This window comes from Festucalex cinctus, chromosome 11 (genome assembly GCF_051991245.1).
Source record: "Festucalex cinctus isolate MCC-2025b chromosome 11, RoL_Fcin_1.0, whole genome shotgun sequence".
NCBI lineage: Eukaryota > Metazoa > Chordata > Actinopteri > Syngnathiformes > Syngnathidae > Festucalex > Festucalex cinctus.
In genome coordinates this window covers 21581213-21600327 of record NC_135421.1, presented here as the reverse complement: position 1 = coordinate 21600327, position 19115 = coordinate 21581213, and the positions used below count along the sequence as shown (strand labels likewise).

The window sequence follows — 19115 nt, the reverse complement described above, 5'->3', positions numbered from 1 at the left end:
GAAGAACTGCTACGCCAACTCTTGTAACCACATCGCGGTTACAAGCTCTTATCCTTTCTATTTTTATTGTGGTGAATAAATAGTGAGAGATGTTGAAAACACTCAACAAAGAGTTCCTCCTTTATTTGGGCCTGGCAACAGCACACGCTTCCTAATTGGTCATTACAGTTAAGACACATGACAAGGATTGTGTTTAGGGCTGCAGCTATCGAATATTTTGGTATTTGAATATCCTACTGAAAATTCTATTGAATATCCGTGTATGACGATTAAATTTAAAAATATATATTTTTGATTAAAGAACAATTAGAAATACAGAAGACAAAAAAATATATATATATATATATATATATATATATATATATATATATATATATATATATATATATTCAGCCTTTTTATTTATTTATTTATTTATTTTACTTACATTTAAACTTGAATGGAAAAAAATCATTTACTACGTTCCCTCACAAATAACTGCATTCTGTTGCGTTATTTGCATGTTCTTGCAAAAAAAATAATAATAATAATGCATTTGCTTGCAAATATTGCGAGATATTTTATTATTATTATTATTTATTTTTTATTATTTTTTTTTACGAGTTGATGTTCCAGGTCAACTGCAACTACAGCAGTGGTAAAGCTTATTTTTATTTCAATAATTTATTGCCGTAGAAATCTATGCTATGGTGCCGCCGCCTCTCACTGCGCATTTGAGGCTCCAGCGTACAAACTGACCCGGAAGTACATAAATGTGTAAAAATAAATATCCGTCCAACCATGAATTTTCTTAAAACCGCTTACTCCTCACGAGCGTCGCGGGGGTGCTGGAGTCAATCCCAGCTTTGGGCAGTAGGCGAGGTAAAAATAAATAAATAAATAAATAAATAGATGAATAATAAATAAATAAATAAATAAATAAATAGATGAATAAATAAAAAGGCGTCCACTCGCAAAAACTGCGTTATCTCCTATTTATTGTGAGGAAACACAAAGTTAATTGAGAGGGAACGCAAATTATTTTTTCCCCCCTACCATGTCACCTTAGGGCTCCGTAAACTGTTTTATTTTTTTTTATTTTTTTTTATTTTTTTTATTTTTTTAACTGTAAACTGTTTTAGACAAATCTCTCCCCATTGATTTTGGTCTGAGACAAGATGACGTCAGAAGCACAGTAGCAATTCTGCCTGATAAAACAGCAAATTAATAAAAATGATCGGGAGGAACAGAAACTTTGTCACGCTGTCAGCATCGAAGTGTGCGGGTCATTTACGTCTATTAATTAAGCTGCCTTTGAAACGTGTTGCTAGCCGCTAGCACTGCTAGGCGCTATAGTGCCGTTAGCCACTAGCGCTGCTAGTCCGCTAGCACTGCTAGCTGCTAAGGGTATTTTGTGTCGTGATATGTCACATACAATAAAGAAATTTCCAGAAAAACATCCTATACCATTTTGTATCAGAACTAGACCACTCCATTAAAAACAACGTGTTACGCAAAGTGAAATTTGTTCCACTCATTTGAGGAAGTAGCTTGCTCAGCAGACTGTGTCACACGCCAACTGCATTAATGTCTTGTACTGAAGTCAGGTCACATAGCAACCTGATATTTCATGAGCCAAAATAGGAAACAGTCTGCCAGCTGCCTAAATGAACAATGGGCTGTGCGACGACTGACAAAATCTTGAGTCTGAAAGCAAAGAAAGTGTCTTCGCAGGATGTGAGATGTCAGCCACAATCTCATGTTGGACATAAATTGCTCCCTCCGCAATGATGGATTTCCGTCCCAAGGCTTCTCATAAACATCTCCAGAGTAGAACCGTTTTTTTTTTTGCTTTTTTTTTCTCTCCCCTCACACAAGCCAGCCTGTAGGCTCTCTCCCACAACGTGACAAGGTTTCTTTTGTTTCTGTTGGCAGCATGTGTACACCCTGAGATCTATCCACACTGGCCCGCATGGGGACGGGACACGATGTCAGAGGACTGCGCAACCTTAATGTCGCTCCCAGGCACAAGCTGAGCTAGATTGGTGGAGCTGCAACCATTTTTCTCGGTGATTTATAGGCCGGGGATAATGCTAACACGAGCAAGTTCCTCAAAAGAAACTAAAGAAAGTTGAATGAGCAAGAGGAGATATTGAGGTTGGGCTGTTTTGTCCGAAAAGTCAAAAAGTCAGCGACCGGAGGGCAGGGCGGGAATGAGAGGGTGTGCAGGTGGTGTGTGTGGGCCCTCTTGCCTTCATCCCATCCTGGGTCAATTTACCTCTCCGTCCCAGCACGCTGACCTTTTAATATGGGCTATACCTCCTCTCCTTTCACCCGAGCTTTTATGACCCCCATGTAAATCTCTCTCTGGTAACACAAGCTTGTCAGCCCTGCTCGAGCTTCTTTCTTTTTCAACACATTTATCCTCATCGAGAATTCAAAGAGGGCCCGTGGAAGGGAGGCGGTATGCGACTCAACTCGAGTTAAAGGAGACTGGGAAAGACCGAGGGATGATCAAAAAGAAGAAAGTCCAGAGCGAAACCCTAGACATGGGAATGGCTGGACAATCCAATGAGCAGGGGAATAAAGAAGGGGGGGGGGTGGAAAAGCCCATCTCAGATGAAAGGCAGCCGCCAGCATCAATAAGTCATTAAAGCAGACATGTAGATCAAAAAAATAAATGGAAAAAAAATAACACTGGCAATCAGAGATAGATGTCTCAACTGAAATCTCACAAGATGCGACGTCGAAATAAATAAAAGATTCAATAAAAACGATAGAAATGGAAAAGCGCTAAGCGTCGTCTGTATTTAGTTTCAATCTTAACTGTTGCTTTTTACTGGGGAAACAAAACTAAATGCTCCAAGGGTATTTGTGAGCAGGCTCTGTTGGTGCAGGACGGCCATTAACTGCTCAGACAGGACTCACTTTTTACAACATGATGTTGGGCAATAAAATACCACCCAGAGGATTCCGCTCCAGGTCTTCACGGCTGTTTGTGCTCTATTTATAGAGGCAGCCAAAATACATGAGTGAAAGCTAGCAAATCATAACTGACTGTATTCTACAGCGCGTGTGCTTTCGCGTGAATGAAAAAGTCCCTAAGAGGGGAGAAAAAACAAACCTAAACCTGATCCATCTTAGTTAACCAAATAAGTGTTGTGAGAGTCTGACAGGGGTCAGGCTTATTCATGTTGCCACATTGTGAAACCAGGAAACGTGCGAAGGGGAAGCTTATAACTACATTTACTGAGCAGTAAATTCAACCGCTTTAACGGTTATATTGACAGTGTGGAGTTGGCTTGTGTGTGCCGGGAAAGGAAAAACTGGAAGAAAGCCCCTCCAATATATTTCATGTTCTACACCTGATTCCATCGCCTTTTTTCCCCTGCATGATTTCTCTAATAGTAGGTGATGGCAACCACGGGATACCTTAATAATTTAAATGGTGCCGCAGCTACCGAATGTTGCTCATATTACTTTTCTAAATTGCTTTGTATTTTTTTGTGCCGTGTGACTGCCGTGAGGAATTGCGGATCACTTTGAAATTACCAAGAAATCACTGCACTCAATGGGCCCGTGCAGCGAATTGTAATCATCCAATAGCGCCGTCTCTAAGCCAGGGGAATAGCTTTGTTGCGCTGATTGTGTAGAAGACAGAGGGCCAAACAAAGTCATTGTACAAACGTCGCTCCCATTCAGCCATTAGTTGTGGGACACTTTAACTACTTACTATCAGGCCTTTCATGGCTGTGCGCTTGTTAGGACTTTAATGACTTCAAATTCTCCTGAACAAACACAGCGTCTGGGAAGAGGTCACACGGCTCTCCTTTCACTTGTCGGCTCTGTGCTCACTTTTGTTTGTTTATTTGAAGGCGTCTTACTAAATTGACACAAAAACACAGTGTCCTAAGTCTGGATTAGGTGGCCCCTGTTAACACAAATGTCCCAAAATGCATTGCCATTAACCTCTAACTCTTTCAAATGAGCTAATTATATTGTATTTAAAGGGAAGTGTAGAACAATGGATGCCAGTAGGACAACAGAATTTAATCAGCTGTATTGTATGGGATCATTAGGCTGAATTGGAGGTAACCAGATGAAGATTAGATTTGTTGAAGCCCCTTGGACGCAAGCCTTTCACTTCGTGCTTCAGGAAGAACAAAATAGGTCGTTGTGCCTTTTTGGAGCTCCGCTCGTTGTGCAAGGAGGCACTTCGTCTATTCAGTAGCATGATAATCATGGCTCAGTAATGCAGTTATTGAGAAACAATCGCAGACCAGCACTACTACTACGACAAGTTAAAGAGGAGGGCATTTTACAACATTTTGCTGGTCCGTCATTCGCCAGTGCATTGGGCATCTTTCCTTCATCATTGGTCCGTCATTTCTTTCGGTCAAACCAAACTGTAATCACCACTCACTCAGTCAGTCTGTCATTTTAGTTTAACCACACTTCTTGCCATCAATATTTTTGGACCATACTGATATTTTGAATTGAATTGAATTGAATTGAATTGAATTGAATTGAATTGAATTGAATTGAATTGATTTAAATTGAATTGCTGCGATTGGCTGACAACCAGTTCAGGGTGTACCCCGCCTCCTGCCCATAGCCAGCTGGGATAGGCTCCGGCACCCCCCGCCACCCTTGCGAGGAATAAGCGGTCAAGAAAATGGATGAATGGATGAATTGAATTGAATTGAAATTTATTCGGACAGCACCGATATCACCACAAAATTGTGAAAAGTACATATTGTCTGTCAGGCTGTCATTTCTCAAGTCGTCAACAAAATGGACGAAACCCCACTTCCATCAGCTAGTCCATCATTTTTTAACACATTTTTGTCATTTGTCAGAAAAACAAATGTCCGTCAGTGACAGACTGACGGACAGCTTATCAGTCATGATGGAATGCCCACTTCTGAATATTACAATGCGTTTATTCTGAGCAGTATGAGATCTAATCGTAAACATGTTTCTGTTCAATTTCAAGGCTCAGGGTTTAAACTCGGCTTTAGCCTATATGTGTGTATTTTGTAAGTACTCCTGCTTGCGTCCCACATTACAAAAGTATGACTGTCAGGTAGATCTATATCCTATAAGAGCCAACTCCCCATTTGCTATTCATATTGACAATAACAAATGACTTCTAAATGGAATTATATTGTTACGTCATGTACTTTTCCGAAAAAATGAGATGTCATAGTTCAAAAAATGAAAAATCCAATGTGATTAAAGTGGTAAATATACTGTAAACAGAGTGGACTTACAGTATATCCCACTTTATCTACACCATACAGTGCCAAAGTACTTAAAAAGTGTAATTATTTGAAAATTATTTTTGGAACCAGAAAGCGCGCTAGCCATGTTTTGGAAGCAAAACTGGTGGGTGGAAAGGTTTTTCTTTTTACTTTAAAATGACTTATACTTTAACTACGATCCCTTGCCGGAGCGTCGACAATGGTTTGTTTTTGTTTTTTGTTTTTTTGCGCCGGTGCCGTAAATCCATCCTTGTTTGCTGGGACCAGGACTTTGATAGCTGTAGCTAGCTAGCTGGGGAGACATATCACCAGGACTGAAGTTGTCCTCTGCGGCCAACTTCCTTTGGTTGCTGCCATGATGGCGTGAGAGGACGGCACTTAAGTAGCCTACCGACACAGGTGTTGATACACTGCCGAGATGGGTTTTATTGACTGTACAACTTTAACAGTTTTATTGGATGCTCATTAGCTGGCTAACTATTCCAAAGTTTTCAATTTACCCACCATGATGTATAACATGATGCTACGGAAACATCTTGTAACTCGACCTGGGAGGGTCAATACGATGGAAATGGGGAACGATTTCATCTAATATTTGTTCTATTTTTAGCTAGCAATTCCTACACTTTCCAAGTATAAACTCACCTAGCATGACTATTTTTAATGATGACAGCCAGACAGAATCGTCACGATGAATGTATTACCACCTGTTATGGACGACAGCGCTGTTGTGTTGCAGTCGATGAGATCCGGGTTGAGTCAAGCAAAGGCGTCATGAATGATTGGCGGCAGGACAGCATGTTGGTCTTTTCCTGCCTAGTGAGCAGCTAATGGTGCGCACAGCATACAAGTAAAGGAGATGGGAGGGGTGGGGATAAACACGCCGGCTCTGCTATGACGCCAGATGGGCTGTCAGCTATATATTGTTGCTTGTAACAAAGCCTGCACACCATGAATGCTCAGTGCTTGTAGGGCATTGACAAATGAAAAAGGCCGACGTGAATGTTTTTACTGGTGGTCCAGCCTGCCTACATGCACTCGTTTATCCTCACTATCATGATCAAATGACGTTATTCCACAACTCTATGGTCTTGTTGTTGTCATATTATTACAAATAGAGAACAAATTAATGAATAACCAGTTTTGAAATTAGCATTATTGGAAAATAGTATCACATATGGTTGATTTCATTTTAAAAAGAAGCATGAAGTACGCTTTAGCGGGCCCAATCAAATGATGCCTGATCTGGCTCACGCAGCCAAAGTTTGAAAGCTGTGGTCAAACATTAAAGACAACACAAACAGACACACACACCTCCCCCGTCCCTAAGGGTGGAGCTGCCATCTGTCTTGGGGAGTAATGAAACAATGACCAGGTCAGAAGAATCTATTCAAGACTTTTCTGATGGTGAAACTTCATCCCGGCCTCCTGTTCCAAAACATCTGCCGACTTTATCCATCAAACCTATGGCATCTTTTAACCACCATGTCAGACAGATAGTTCTAATTCAGATTTGCCTTGTCAGTGTCATGGTTTGGTTTGTTTTTTGTTTTTTGCTTTTGTCGGGTTTCTAGTTTTGAGTTTGTCATCTTGTTCCTTTAGGTTTCTGTTATGTTCTGCTTTCCTTTCGTGATGTGCTCCTCGGGTCGAATCCCTGAAGCGTGTGCCGAGTAATGCAGATGAGTGGTTCATGAACGGCGTGTCAATGCGTGTGTTGATGACGTACGTGGTGACGTTTGAAGCCCCACGAAGCAGGTGTACCACGTGACTGATTCAGGAAATGATTCGCTTGGTTTGAGTGTAGTTCGAAATAAAAGCGGCAAAGAAACGCTATGGATTCCCCTTCACTTTTTGTGTTTTCGGGTCCCTTAGTGCGCTACTTTTTTTGCTTTTGGCATTCGATTTGACGAGCTTCTTTTTGCGATGGAACCAGCAAGAAAGAGATTTTCCCTTGTTTAGGAGCACTTTGAGCAGATCTCACCTCAGAAGGTAATGCACTGCATTTACGGTACTATTTTAACAGATTCCAATAATAAAATAAAATAAAATGTGACAACACATAAAATTCACATTTTTCTGTTCACAGTTGAAAGTCCCCTCCAGTACTGGGAATCACAGAAATATACGCGTCCAATTCTATACAAACTTGCTATCTCATATCGATGCACCCCCCTGCTTCATCAGTACCATGTGAGTTTTTTTCCAAAGCAGGTGAAATTCTCTGCAAAAAAAAGAAACCGCCTGAGTCCAAAAACTTCGGAAAAAATAGTTTTTAAATAAAAATGAATAAGCACTTTATTTTACCTCCTTATTTCACATTTTCACTTGTTGCATAAGCACAAACATAGACAAAGTAACACAGAACAATTCATGTTAAAACACTCTTCAAATATATATTCTTTTGTATTTAGAGCATGATTTACACCCCACCATTTTATTGCATGCACCAAGCATGTTATACATTTTTCTGTCCACATGATGGCGTAGTCGAGGAAATGAATCATCTTGAAGCCCCTACGTGTGTGTGAAGCATTTCACTGCAGGGCTTCACTGCTTTACGGGGCTTCATTTTGCCATCACTACTTTCCTTGTGTGTCTCCCATTGTCTTGTTAAGCATTGTCCTGCCACCTGTGTTTGCTTGACTTCCTTGTGTGTCAACCTATCAGAACCCTCTGCCACTTGTGTCTTGCCCAGCTGTATCTCATTGTGTCAATTAGTGTGTGTGTATTTAGTCTCTTGTCTCCCGTCTGTCTGTGTCGAGTCATTGTTATTTCCCCCCGTCATGCTGCCGAGTTTTTGCCTTGATGTACTTGTCACGCCTTGTTTCCTTGGCCTGTCATGTTTAGTTTCAACCAGTAAGTTTATTCCCAGCTTTGGTTTGCACTTTGTATCCTGTGTTGTACTTTGTTTGTTTTCAGTTTGAATTAAATCATTCTTAAGAGCACCCCTGCCACGCCTCGCTTTGCCTCCCTCCACTTGGGTTAACAACCTCCCGCGAATCCTGACAGTCAAAAAGCACTTTTCAGATACCTGACACTGAATTTGTCCTATGCACAATTGGCAGATATTTAGATCATTTCATAAATGGCATCACTTTTGACATTCAGGTGCATGGGGTATGCCATTACAGATATCTATCTCAATACATCTCAATTCTACAGATACATGAAATTACAATAAGTTATCTGTCTAGTCTGACTAGTTAAAATGGCGTTTATTCAAAATGTAATACGACCAGTTAGAAAGATGTTGATATCTACAATGTTAATTCGAGAAACTTATCTTTAATGGCTCTCTTCCATGACCGCCATATATATCTGGCCACGTAAGTTTAGACTGACTTTTGGAAACCAACTTGTCACATCTCCAAGGACACACCTTCACTACGCCAGAATGTCCAGCTTGCAGCAGACTGGTCTGCCTACATAACTGTCAGCCTTGCGTTTGCATTCGCTTGCCATACAAACCACAGTTGAGCAGGAGGAGGCTCCTGATGATATAATCACATCGCGTTATAGTTTTGTGCAAGATACCATATAGAAGAGAGGTCTTGCTAAACTTTAGCCATAAGTTGCGTAAGAATAACGTGTCAAAACGCTTCTGCTGTGTCAACAAAGGTGAGCTGTTTTGTCACAGTCCGACGCCAGCATGGGAAGACGAGACTTGTTGACGCACTCCCCAGTTCGTCTTTCTTTCTTTACCTCACGTTATCTGAAAATGAGGGAAGTGGCATGAATGCTGTTGGACAGCATCTTGTGATCTGTGTGGGGCGGAGGGGTGAGAGGTTATTGATCTCACTCTGGACGTCTGTGGCATCTATCAGTCTGGTGTGGTCGCTCTTTAGAGAAGAGGAAGTAGCGCGGTTTTATGTGCGTGCGTATGATGGGGTAGTCAGACAACAACAAAAATGGAAAAACAGGTTCATTGGGAGTTCAACATGTTCTCGCAGCACCAACAACTTTTGTTTTTCTTGCTTTCGTTCTCATTTCGCTTTGTTTGTTTTTCTTTTTTTTTCTGGATATGTCCCCATTTACTGCACTCTACTGCACTCGTACAGGAGAACCTACCAAGTTGGGTTGCTGTTCTTATTTCATGTATACTTTTTTGGGGGGTGGGGATATAGCGCTTGGTCTTAGTTGGTTCAGAAACCTACCTCAACTGGTCAAGAGGCAAGGCACATTCCAAACTGGTTGCCTGGAAGCATATGAACCAATGACCATACCATTCAACCCTATGAACAGTTTAGAACAGTGGTCCAAAAGCACAGGTCCGCATGCCGGTGCTGGGCTGCACAGATAGATTGAATTTTCATACCAAGCTACGTCCCGATTATGAATGTATGTTCCCACCCATGCACTCCGTCCCATTGGTGATTAGTTAACTCAGTGGCAGACGTTCTATTAGGCCACCCTATAACCACTGTCCTTATGTCATCTATCCATCTCTAAGCCAGTGGTCCCCAACCACTGCTCTTTTTTTTTTTTTGCAGCGTATACATCTCATAATAATAAAGTACATTATCACCCTCGCCCCCATTGTCAATTAGTTTCCGACTGTGAATATTCATCGGCACAGTGAATGATTTCAACGAATATTTATCCTACCGTCTCGGTTGCAGAATCCACGTCCAGAAAGTAAAATCAAATCAAATCCAACTTATTTATATAGCACCTTTCATACATTCAAATGCAACTCAAAGTGCTGAACAATTAAAACATCCATAATACAACAAAAAGAAAAAGTCCCCCCCTCCATGTCCACATGATCGTACCCACAGACACACACAAACCAAAACATGCCGGGGCACAGAAGAACCCCGTGAGGAAAGGCACCCAGGAGGAGTTCATCCAGGAATGCCAAACACTGAAACATTTTGTCTTTCACCACAGGTGCTTCTCATCAACAGGTGGGGGTGAGCTTGTTTACCTGCCAGTTGAGTAGAAGCACCTGTGACAGGGTTTTGACTTTCTGGACCTGGATTTCCAAACTCTGTGAACCTGGAGGAATTGAGCTGGAGCTTTTCCCAGTTAACTAGTCACCAGGTGACATATATTGTAGTAACAGTATTCACACTCAGCAAATATGAACTGAACCCTTGCTGCCTGTATATAACTTTTTGTATCACCATTAACCTAATCGTATTACAACCCTGATAAGGACAAACAACCAAATGTGTCAAATTCAGGTCCACAAAGTAAAAACCCTTCCACAGTTTGGCTTTAGCCACAGGTACTTTTATACAATTGGCAGGTAAACGAGCTCGTATAAGCACCTGTGACCAAAGCCAAACTGGCAGGGTTTTTACTTTCTGGACCTGAATTTGACAGCTCTGCACATCACTATAATGAACAAATTATCAGTCAATCACTCATTCAGGGCAAATACTTAAGCCTATTAGCATAGTTTGGGAAAGGTCTTTTTCCATCATGCCAATGCTAGTGCACAAGACAAGGTCCATAAATGCACGCTTGGATGACTTTGTTGTGAGAGAACTTGAGCGCTCCGACCTCAACCCCATCAAACACCTTTGGGATGAAATACAGCAGTCCCCCCCCCCCCCTGCTCACCTCACCTCCAACATCAGTGACCTCACAAATGTTCTTCTGGATGAATGAGAAAACCATCGCAGACGAATCTTACAGAAAGCGTTCCCAGAAGATATAATGGCCACGTGTCCCCGAGATCCAATACTTATAAATCACCTTTACTGTGCGCAACTACGCATATGAGATGTTTTAAAGATGAGAATATAAAGCAGCTATGACACCGAAGCCCATTATTAAAGACAAGAACCAAGGCGGCTTGCAGATAGATTGAAGTGCTTTTTGGATAAATGAATCATATAACATAATGCAAACCGAATTATTGTTTTTAGAAAAATGTTGATTTATGACATCTGGCGCCTCTGTGAAACAACGCCAGGTGCTGTCATTATGTATGAAGAAGAAATATAAAAGCCCTCCAGATGATTCAGAAACTTGATGATGGGAGAAACGATCTTTCTCTGCCTATTATGATGGCAGCCAGCCCCCAGGCTTCCCAAAGCAGAACATCTAATGAATCATGGGGGATGAGACAAGGATAACATAAGAAAAGGTATCTGTGCATGGTGCGGGACGAGAAAAAGAAGCAGTGGGTGTTGTGTTGTGTTGTGTTGTGTGACTCATCATTACCGGAGCCTTGTCACAGGCGCCAGACGATGTAAGGTGAGAATGACTGATAAAAGTCCGCGCAACAGAAAGGTGATTAAGATCAGGTGACAGGTAAAGGAAAAAGTCCATTTCCATATACATTCCCTTGACAGTGTATTAGGAGCAATCTCCATCATGAGAATAGGCGCGTTTCCATTACCCTTTTTCGCAAAAATAAAAGCGATATTGTACTATTTCGATAAAGTACCATTTCGAATTGTCGGTGTTTCCATTGAAGAGTTTCGCTTCTGAGGCGCAATTCTCGGAATGTCCCGTCTCGCGAGACCTCGCTGTTCTGTAGGAGGTGCTCATGATGTTTACGGTAGATGGACGCCTGGTGTAGTTATATTACTTAAAAAAAAAAAAAAAAAAAAAACACTCACCCCTCATTGGGCGGTTTCGGGCGTTTAGTGTTGGTGTTGTTGTGTGTGTCCCTCGGCAGTCGGCAAGCAGTTCTGACACGAAAGCGAGTAGCCGCGTTACTTCCTACTTCCTGTAATCCTAAAATGTTGTTGTTCCCAAGCGGAAACTGGGTAAAAGGCGGGTTACAAATTGTTAAAAGTTTCTGATGTTTTCTGCTAAATTAACCAAACATGGCAGGACAGAATTTCAAGCTCTCCTCTCCTTCAACTTTTCGAAGGAATCTCGCTCGATTACACCTCTCTCTCTTTTACGCTCATGACGTGCAGTCGCCGATACAAATCACTTCAGCATGTAAAACTAAAATACAAACCCGAAATTAATAATTCTCAAAACAAATAGTAATTGCAATTTTAATTAAAAAAAATAAAATAATTGAAGATATCGGCATAGGTATTACTGGTGAACGAAATGAACAGTGAGCCTATTCATTGAATCTGTTTTGCTAGCTAGCTAGTTGCAAATCAAGCAGTTCGTTGACACCCATCACTTATTTTATTTAGTCATAGCACAAGAGCATAGCAAAATGTTTAAAACTATTTTCAAAAAGCAGCAATAAAAAGGCAGAATGATTTAATACAGTTATTTTACTGAATCTCGTTAAATATTATAGCACTAAAGTGAACTCTCATTGAAAATCCGTTCGATAGCAGTCATGTGCCTTCCATGTTCTGACATGACCAAAGGTGGTTAAAGGTCATGTTAACTTGTCAGATTTCTTTTTGCACATTACATGAGAAATTCTTAACTCACTGCATCACCTACTGTATGGGTAACCTTTTGAAAAGTAAAACCTCCGGAACAGGTTACTTTGAAATTTTATGTGTCGGATACTTTTTCTTTTTTTATTAACCTCATGTTTAAAGGGCAACCAATTATGTCTGTACAATAGTAAGAAGACGTGAGGTTGAAGGATTCTGGTCAACACTTGCTGCTTTTTAAAAAATACAAGCTGAATTTTATACCTCAGCCTTATCGTAAAAAGCGAAGAATTTGACATTTTGAAAAATGTGCTTATTTTGGACGGACTCGAACTAAATACACCAAGAGAGATTTAAAAACGCAAGATGAAACGTGCTACGTCTTTGTGATCTTCGTGTTTCTTCACCTAGTGAGTTGTCATAAAACGAAAATAAATGACAAATACAGGAATGCAGACAAGTGAAGAATTGGGCCCTTCTTCACTATCTCTGTCAGCCAAGAACACATAAAGACTCTCTTTTATGATAGAAGAGGTATTGCTTTCTCAAATTGCTTTGCTTAAGCAATTGTCGACCCCATAAAAAAAAAGATCGCCTTTGGCATTTTCACCCAAATGGTGTGCTTCAAACTTTAAAAGAAAACCCAACGTTAAGTAACATTCACATTGAACACTTTTGTGTTGTGTTTTGTTTGAAAAGAAGTGATTCAACGTGTATTTTGGATGTTAAAAAAAAAAAAAAGAAGAAGAAATACTCCATAAACAATGATTGCATGCCATCTCGTTGTGTTGACACTTTGTCACATGCTACCTCATCTCATGACAATCTCAACTCAGGGGCCATGGAAAAGTGATCAGGGGAGAAAACGGGAACAAATCCTCTTGTTGAGTTTGCACCAAATGTTTGAGGGACGGGTGTGCCTGACCTGCAATGACTGGCGACAACAACTAAAACACACCGTGATAAACAGCTTGTCACTTGACTGCGGCAATGCGTGTTTGCGTTGCGTCTGTCATTTCATTTACTTGGACCCCGAGAAAGAAAAACTGAAACTGATGTTGCCAATAAGCCAGAAATACTCAAGTATTTTACGTGTCTTCTAGATGATGGGTGTCCATTTTGCAGCCTGTTGTCTGTTTTTTAAGCAGCATATACTAAAATCAACAATGGACATGGAGAGTGTAGTTTCCCTGCATTGTACAGTAGATGCTAGGGGTGTAACGATATCCAAACATCATGATACGATATTATCACGATATTGTGGGGAGGTTGCCGATATTTAAAAAAAGCTCACAATTTGTAAAAAAAAAAAAAAAAAACTAATTTAAAAAAAAACTATATTGTGCTTTTGTACATAACAACAATGCATACAAACCACCTACAATCTCTAACAATATTGAGGCACTTACTTGCTAATGCAAGCACACATCGATCGCTTCACAAGCAAATTAGGTTCCCCTTCATCTGACAATTAGCATAGATTTTAAACGTAGAAGGCCAAAACATCCCTAATGAAAATTAAATTGTACTAATAAACTAGCCACTAGAGGGTGCTAGAACTGCACAAATGGAAATCAATGTGACTTTTTTTTAACAGATGTGTTCCTTTTGAATATTGTGAACATGACGACGACGATATTGTGGCAGTTTTAATATCACAATATCACGATATTGCCCTTATCGTTACATCCCTAGTAGAAACTGTACTTGATTTCTACACTGGTTAAAAATAAAGGAGACAAAAGACGTTTGTACCTTACTAGTACAGTATTCAGTGTTTATTATAGCTTTCATTCGTTCAATTGTAATCACATCAAAAACAGAAAATTCACATTTTGAGAAACAAAGGAAAAAAAACAATTACAAGCTAACAGAAACAGCTTTTTTTTTGTTTTATACAGAATAATGTGGTATGTAGTTGATCGATAAATAATTCTTATACCCATATCTTCACACAGTAAAATAGGATTTTATATGGAGAACAAAAATAAAAACAAAATGCCTCTTTGTAATCCCACTGATAAGATAATTCAATTAATATCTTGAAATGTGATGGTTCATTCAAAATTCCTTACATTTAACTTTTTTTTTTCAGTATATATTGTGTTTTTGTTTTGTCTTGTGGAGATGTGATGCTGGTTAGTACAGCGGTGGATCTATTCTCGTGGGATACCAAAATAAAAAATTAAAAAAAATAAGTCTTTGCTATTTTGCTTCATCGAATAGCTTTTTCATAAATAAATATTTATGTACCAAAACAATATATTATTCAATATATGTTGTTAAATTTAAGGTGAATGGTATCAAGTTTCTGTCCTCTGCTCCAGACTGCTTTCCAGCCCTCATACTTCATTCAGTACCATTGAATCTGATTACATGTAAAACACTTAGGATACTCAAAACAGCCAGCCAGCCGTGACCACAGCTTCCTGTCTCAACATCTGCTAATGTACACGTCAAAGTGTCTTACAATTGTCAGACGACATATAAACCCAGATGGAAAGCTCCCAAGGGGCAGAAGGAGCAATCTATAATTCAATTACTGTGTACACACACATGCACATATGTCAGTGAAAGACGAAAGTTAGCCAGTGGGTACAACAGAAACAAGTCCTTACTGGTCCAAAAGTGCCCGCAGGCAAGAGGCCCGTGATGGATCAGGAATTGATTTGATTTGAAGCGAGTGTGAAAGCTTCCGTCCGTGGCCTCTGCCAGAGAGGTTGAACCATGATTGAGCAATGGCTGTCTGGAGGCTTTTCTCAGGAAACTGACAAGCTGGACCTGCTGCTCACAATAACCTTTTTGTACAAATTGGTGGTAAATTAAATGTTGGTTTAATATACACAAAATACATTTATGAAAAACATTTCTATTGTTTTCCATTTGCTACATCCTTTAGAGCGGTGGTCCCCAAGAACTGGTCTGCGATCCGGTACCAGGCTGCGCAGACAGACAGAAAACCCAGCACCCATAAAAATGTTGTTGTCCTTCGAAGACGAGTTCTCAAGATGAGTGTGATGGTATCTCCAAAGTGACGAAAAAAAAGTATTTCACTGTTATTTATTTGTTTGTTTACTCATTTATTTATTCACTTTTAGATTTATTTATGTATTTATTTATTTTAGTTATTTATTATTTTAGATGTATTTATTTATTTTTAGATTTGTTGTAATGTTTTGTGAATAAATGTTTTGAATATGAATGAATAAATTTTGTATTTATTTTCTGTTCATCTTTTTCATTGTGTTTAAAAATGTGAGTAAAACCTTAAACAACTTTCTAGTACATATGCTATAAAACTGTCTGTCTGTCTGTCTATCTATCTATCTATCTATCTATCTATCGCTAACAAGCTAGCTAAGCCATCTTATTTGTTTGTTTACTCTTTTATTTGTTTGTTTTTAGATGTATTTTTTTATTTAAGATTTATTTATTTCTTTTTAGATTTGTTGTAATGTTTTATGAATAAATGTCTTTAATATGAATGAATAAATGTTTTAATTTTTTCTGTTCATCTTTTTCTTTGTTTAAAAATGTGAATATAACCTTAAACTACTTTCTAGTACATATGCTATAAAACTGTCTGTCTGTCTGTCTGTCTGTCTGTCTGTCTGTCTGTCTATCTATCTATCTATCTATCTATCTATCTATCTATCTATCTATCTATCTTGCTAGCTAGCTAGCTAGCTTTCTATCTATCTATCTATCTATCTATCTATCACTAGCTAGCTAGCTAGCTATTAAGCAAGACATCTTGGTGTCTCTTGCACAAGGTAAATAATATTCAGTCCACGTGCTTTCGTGTGTGTACTAGACCAAGGTAAACAGAGAGTAACGGCATGCAGTCATCTAAAAGACACACAACCCTTACGAAACGAAAATATATTGCAATATATAGCAAAATATCATGCAATACATTTAGCGATATATTCCCATATATGACATTTAGTATTTATATTTCACTATATATTGCAATATATGCATAGACAATATATGTGTATATATTGATAAATATAAAAAATGTATTGCAGTCCAGACCAAAAGGAGCACTATATTTTTACGTGTAACAGATTGTTACAACAATATACTGTAATATATGTGTATGCGTGTGCGCTCACATATTCCCACTATAAACTGTACAACATTGAGAAAATACAATGAAGACAAAAAATTGCATAATGAAATATTTATTTTTGGCCACCTTGAAATATACTTCCATTGTTTTCAACCCTCCACACTGGATCTTGGACGTATGCATGAATACAGACATGGATGTTGTGGCAGATCAATTAGCATACATTTTCTTTAAAAAAAAAAAAAAAAAAAAATCAAATCAAAAATCTGTTTTCAACTATGAAATTCCCTTTCATACCAACTACATTTTCAACATTAAACATCTGGTTCTTCTTGGAATATCCGTTTGATCAGAATCCGGAAGGATATATTTTCTTTTCATTTTGGATCGGTCCATTTTCAATGTTTGTCATAGCCTAGCTGCTCTGTAGCTTTAGCTCGTTTGATAGGATGAGATATAAATAACTACATTTACCAGAGTGCTCAGCGCGAATGACAACCAATCATAGCGCACGCAATGTCTTTGGCGCATGCGCAATGTTAGGCGCGAAGAAACATTTGAACGCGAGACTAGAGTATGCCGAGTAGCTCGCTCCCGGCGACGGTAAAAGAATTGCCCGGAGCAGAAAATGTCAAAATATAGGTTCGGACTTCGCCCTCGTTATCAACTGGATAATTTATTTTGACCCAGTTGCCATTACAAACACGACGTATCTTGTTCAATGTCGCACAACTAACAGCAAGAAGCCTGCTAATGGATGGCCCGTCGAAGATGCTGTTGTTCTTCAGTTAGCAGGTGAGTCGCTCTTCTCAAGCACAATTTATCACTTTTCTCCTTCAAGTTAGCGTTGCCTTATTTAAAAAAAAAACAAAAAAAAACGCCAAAATGTTTGTTCTGTTTAGTTTAGCATACGTGTATCCTTGTTTGACTATTTTAATCATTTATTCTGTAATATTTTTTTCAATTACATTGGTGTTAACATTGACATTAAATTTGTATTTGTTAATTAATATAGAAAAAGAGGCCACACTGAGAGCTGCTGTCTAGCCAGGAAAACGACGTCCTCATCAGTGATCTGCAGAGCCAGATCAAGGCTTTATGTAAAGAAAATTCAAAACTGTGAAGCATGGTAGTTAAAGGCGAGTATTGAGCATTATGTAATTCATTATTATTGTACATCATATGGTATTTAGACAACTATAGCCTGAGGCTGATTCTTAATGTGCTATCTACATCTAAAAAGCAGTCGCCCATTATTGGCATGTGTAGTCAGATAGGTAGGACCACTGTGGATAAAAGGATGAACGAGCATGATAAACTGTGCATGGAGTCGGTGTCTACTCTAAATTACTCCAGTTATAATTATTTGATATGTCAACTGATGTGTGGCTTCGTGGACAAAGTTATTGACTGTCTGTATAATCTTGTACTTTAAAAAAAAATAGAAATTCCTGCTCTGTTGGTGGAGGTGAAAAAGCTAGTTTCCCACAACACCGCGACCAACGAAAATGTTGACAACCGCCCCACCAAAGATGCTGTTGGACCAGATGCTGAGAGTGACTATCTCGGCGAAACATCACTTTGCATACTTCGCGGACCCACACAAGTAAGTACTGGTATTTGAATTTCTAACATTAGAACTTATAGCATTATTGCTTGTGGTGTTTTTCTCTGTGTTGTCCAGCAGTTTCCCGGGGCCAAAGAAGCTGATGTGAGAAAGTCCACCAATAATCGAATCTGTGAGCTAAGACATCAGGTGAAGCGGAAATTGTAAGCTTTATAAGTATTTTCAACTTGTGTATTGCACTATTATAGGATAATAAATAATAATAATAAATAAATTTGTTTGTACTTATACAAGATTGCACTTTCAAGAATTTGCACTGTTTAATGCTGTTCCTGTGAACAAAGTACATGTCTGCCTCAAAATCCTGTAGTTTTTTTTGCTTTTCTTTTAAAAGGAAATAAAGGTGAATTTTGATAAATGCCGATTAGTCTGTGTTAATGATTTGCCCATATACTGTTTGTTACACATTTCTATATAATTACACACCTATTCTATAATGTAATAAATATATTAATGCACATATTTTTACATATTTATGGTACATTCTACCATATATTTTCTCATATATTTTTACATATATGTTCATATATTTCTCCATATATGTAAAATACATTGACACATACATTGAAAATATATGCAACACTATATCTTTACATATATTACCAATACATTTTCCTGTATAAATTACAAGGCATGACTGGATATTTATGAATATATAATTAAATATATTTTGGAATATATAAACAAATATATTATATCTTGTACTCAATATATTGTGATATATGGAAAGCGGCAATTTTTTGGATATTTTGCAATATATTACAATATATTACATGAAGATATAATATCTTGTGTAATATATTATCACTAATATAAAATTCCATATATTTACAATATATAATATATTGTTGTATATA

At 38.6% G+C, this 19115-nt stretch overlaps 1 long non-coding RNA gene across 2 annotated transcripts; it reads left to right on the top strand.

The window, feature by feature from the left end:
- Positions 1 to 16747: 16747 nt before the first annotated feature.
- Positions 16748 to 18622, top strand: LOC144030517 (uncharacterized). 2 transcript variants are annotated; one of them, XR_013287274.1, is made up of 4 exons: positions 16748 to 17426; positions 17647 to 17770; positions 18077 to 18237; positions 18316 to 18622. It is a non-coding gene; the product is annotated as an uncharacterized LOC144030517 (long non-coding RNA). The 2 variants fall into 2 exon arrangements; XR_013287275.1 differs by lacking the exon at positions 17647 to 17770.
- Positions 18623 to 19115: the final 493 nt, after the last annotated feature.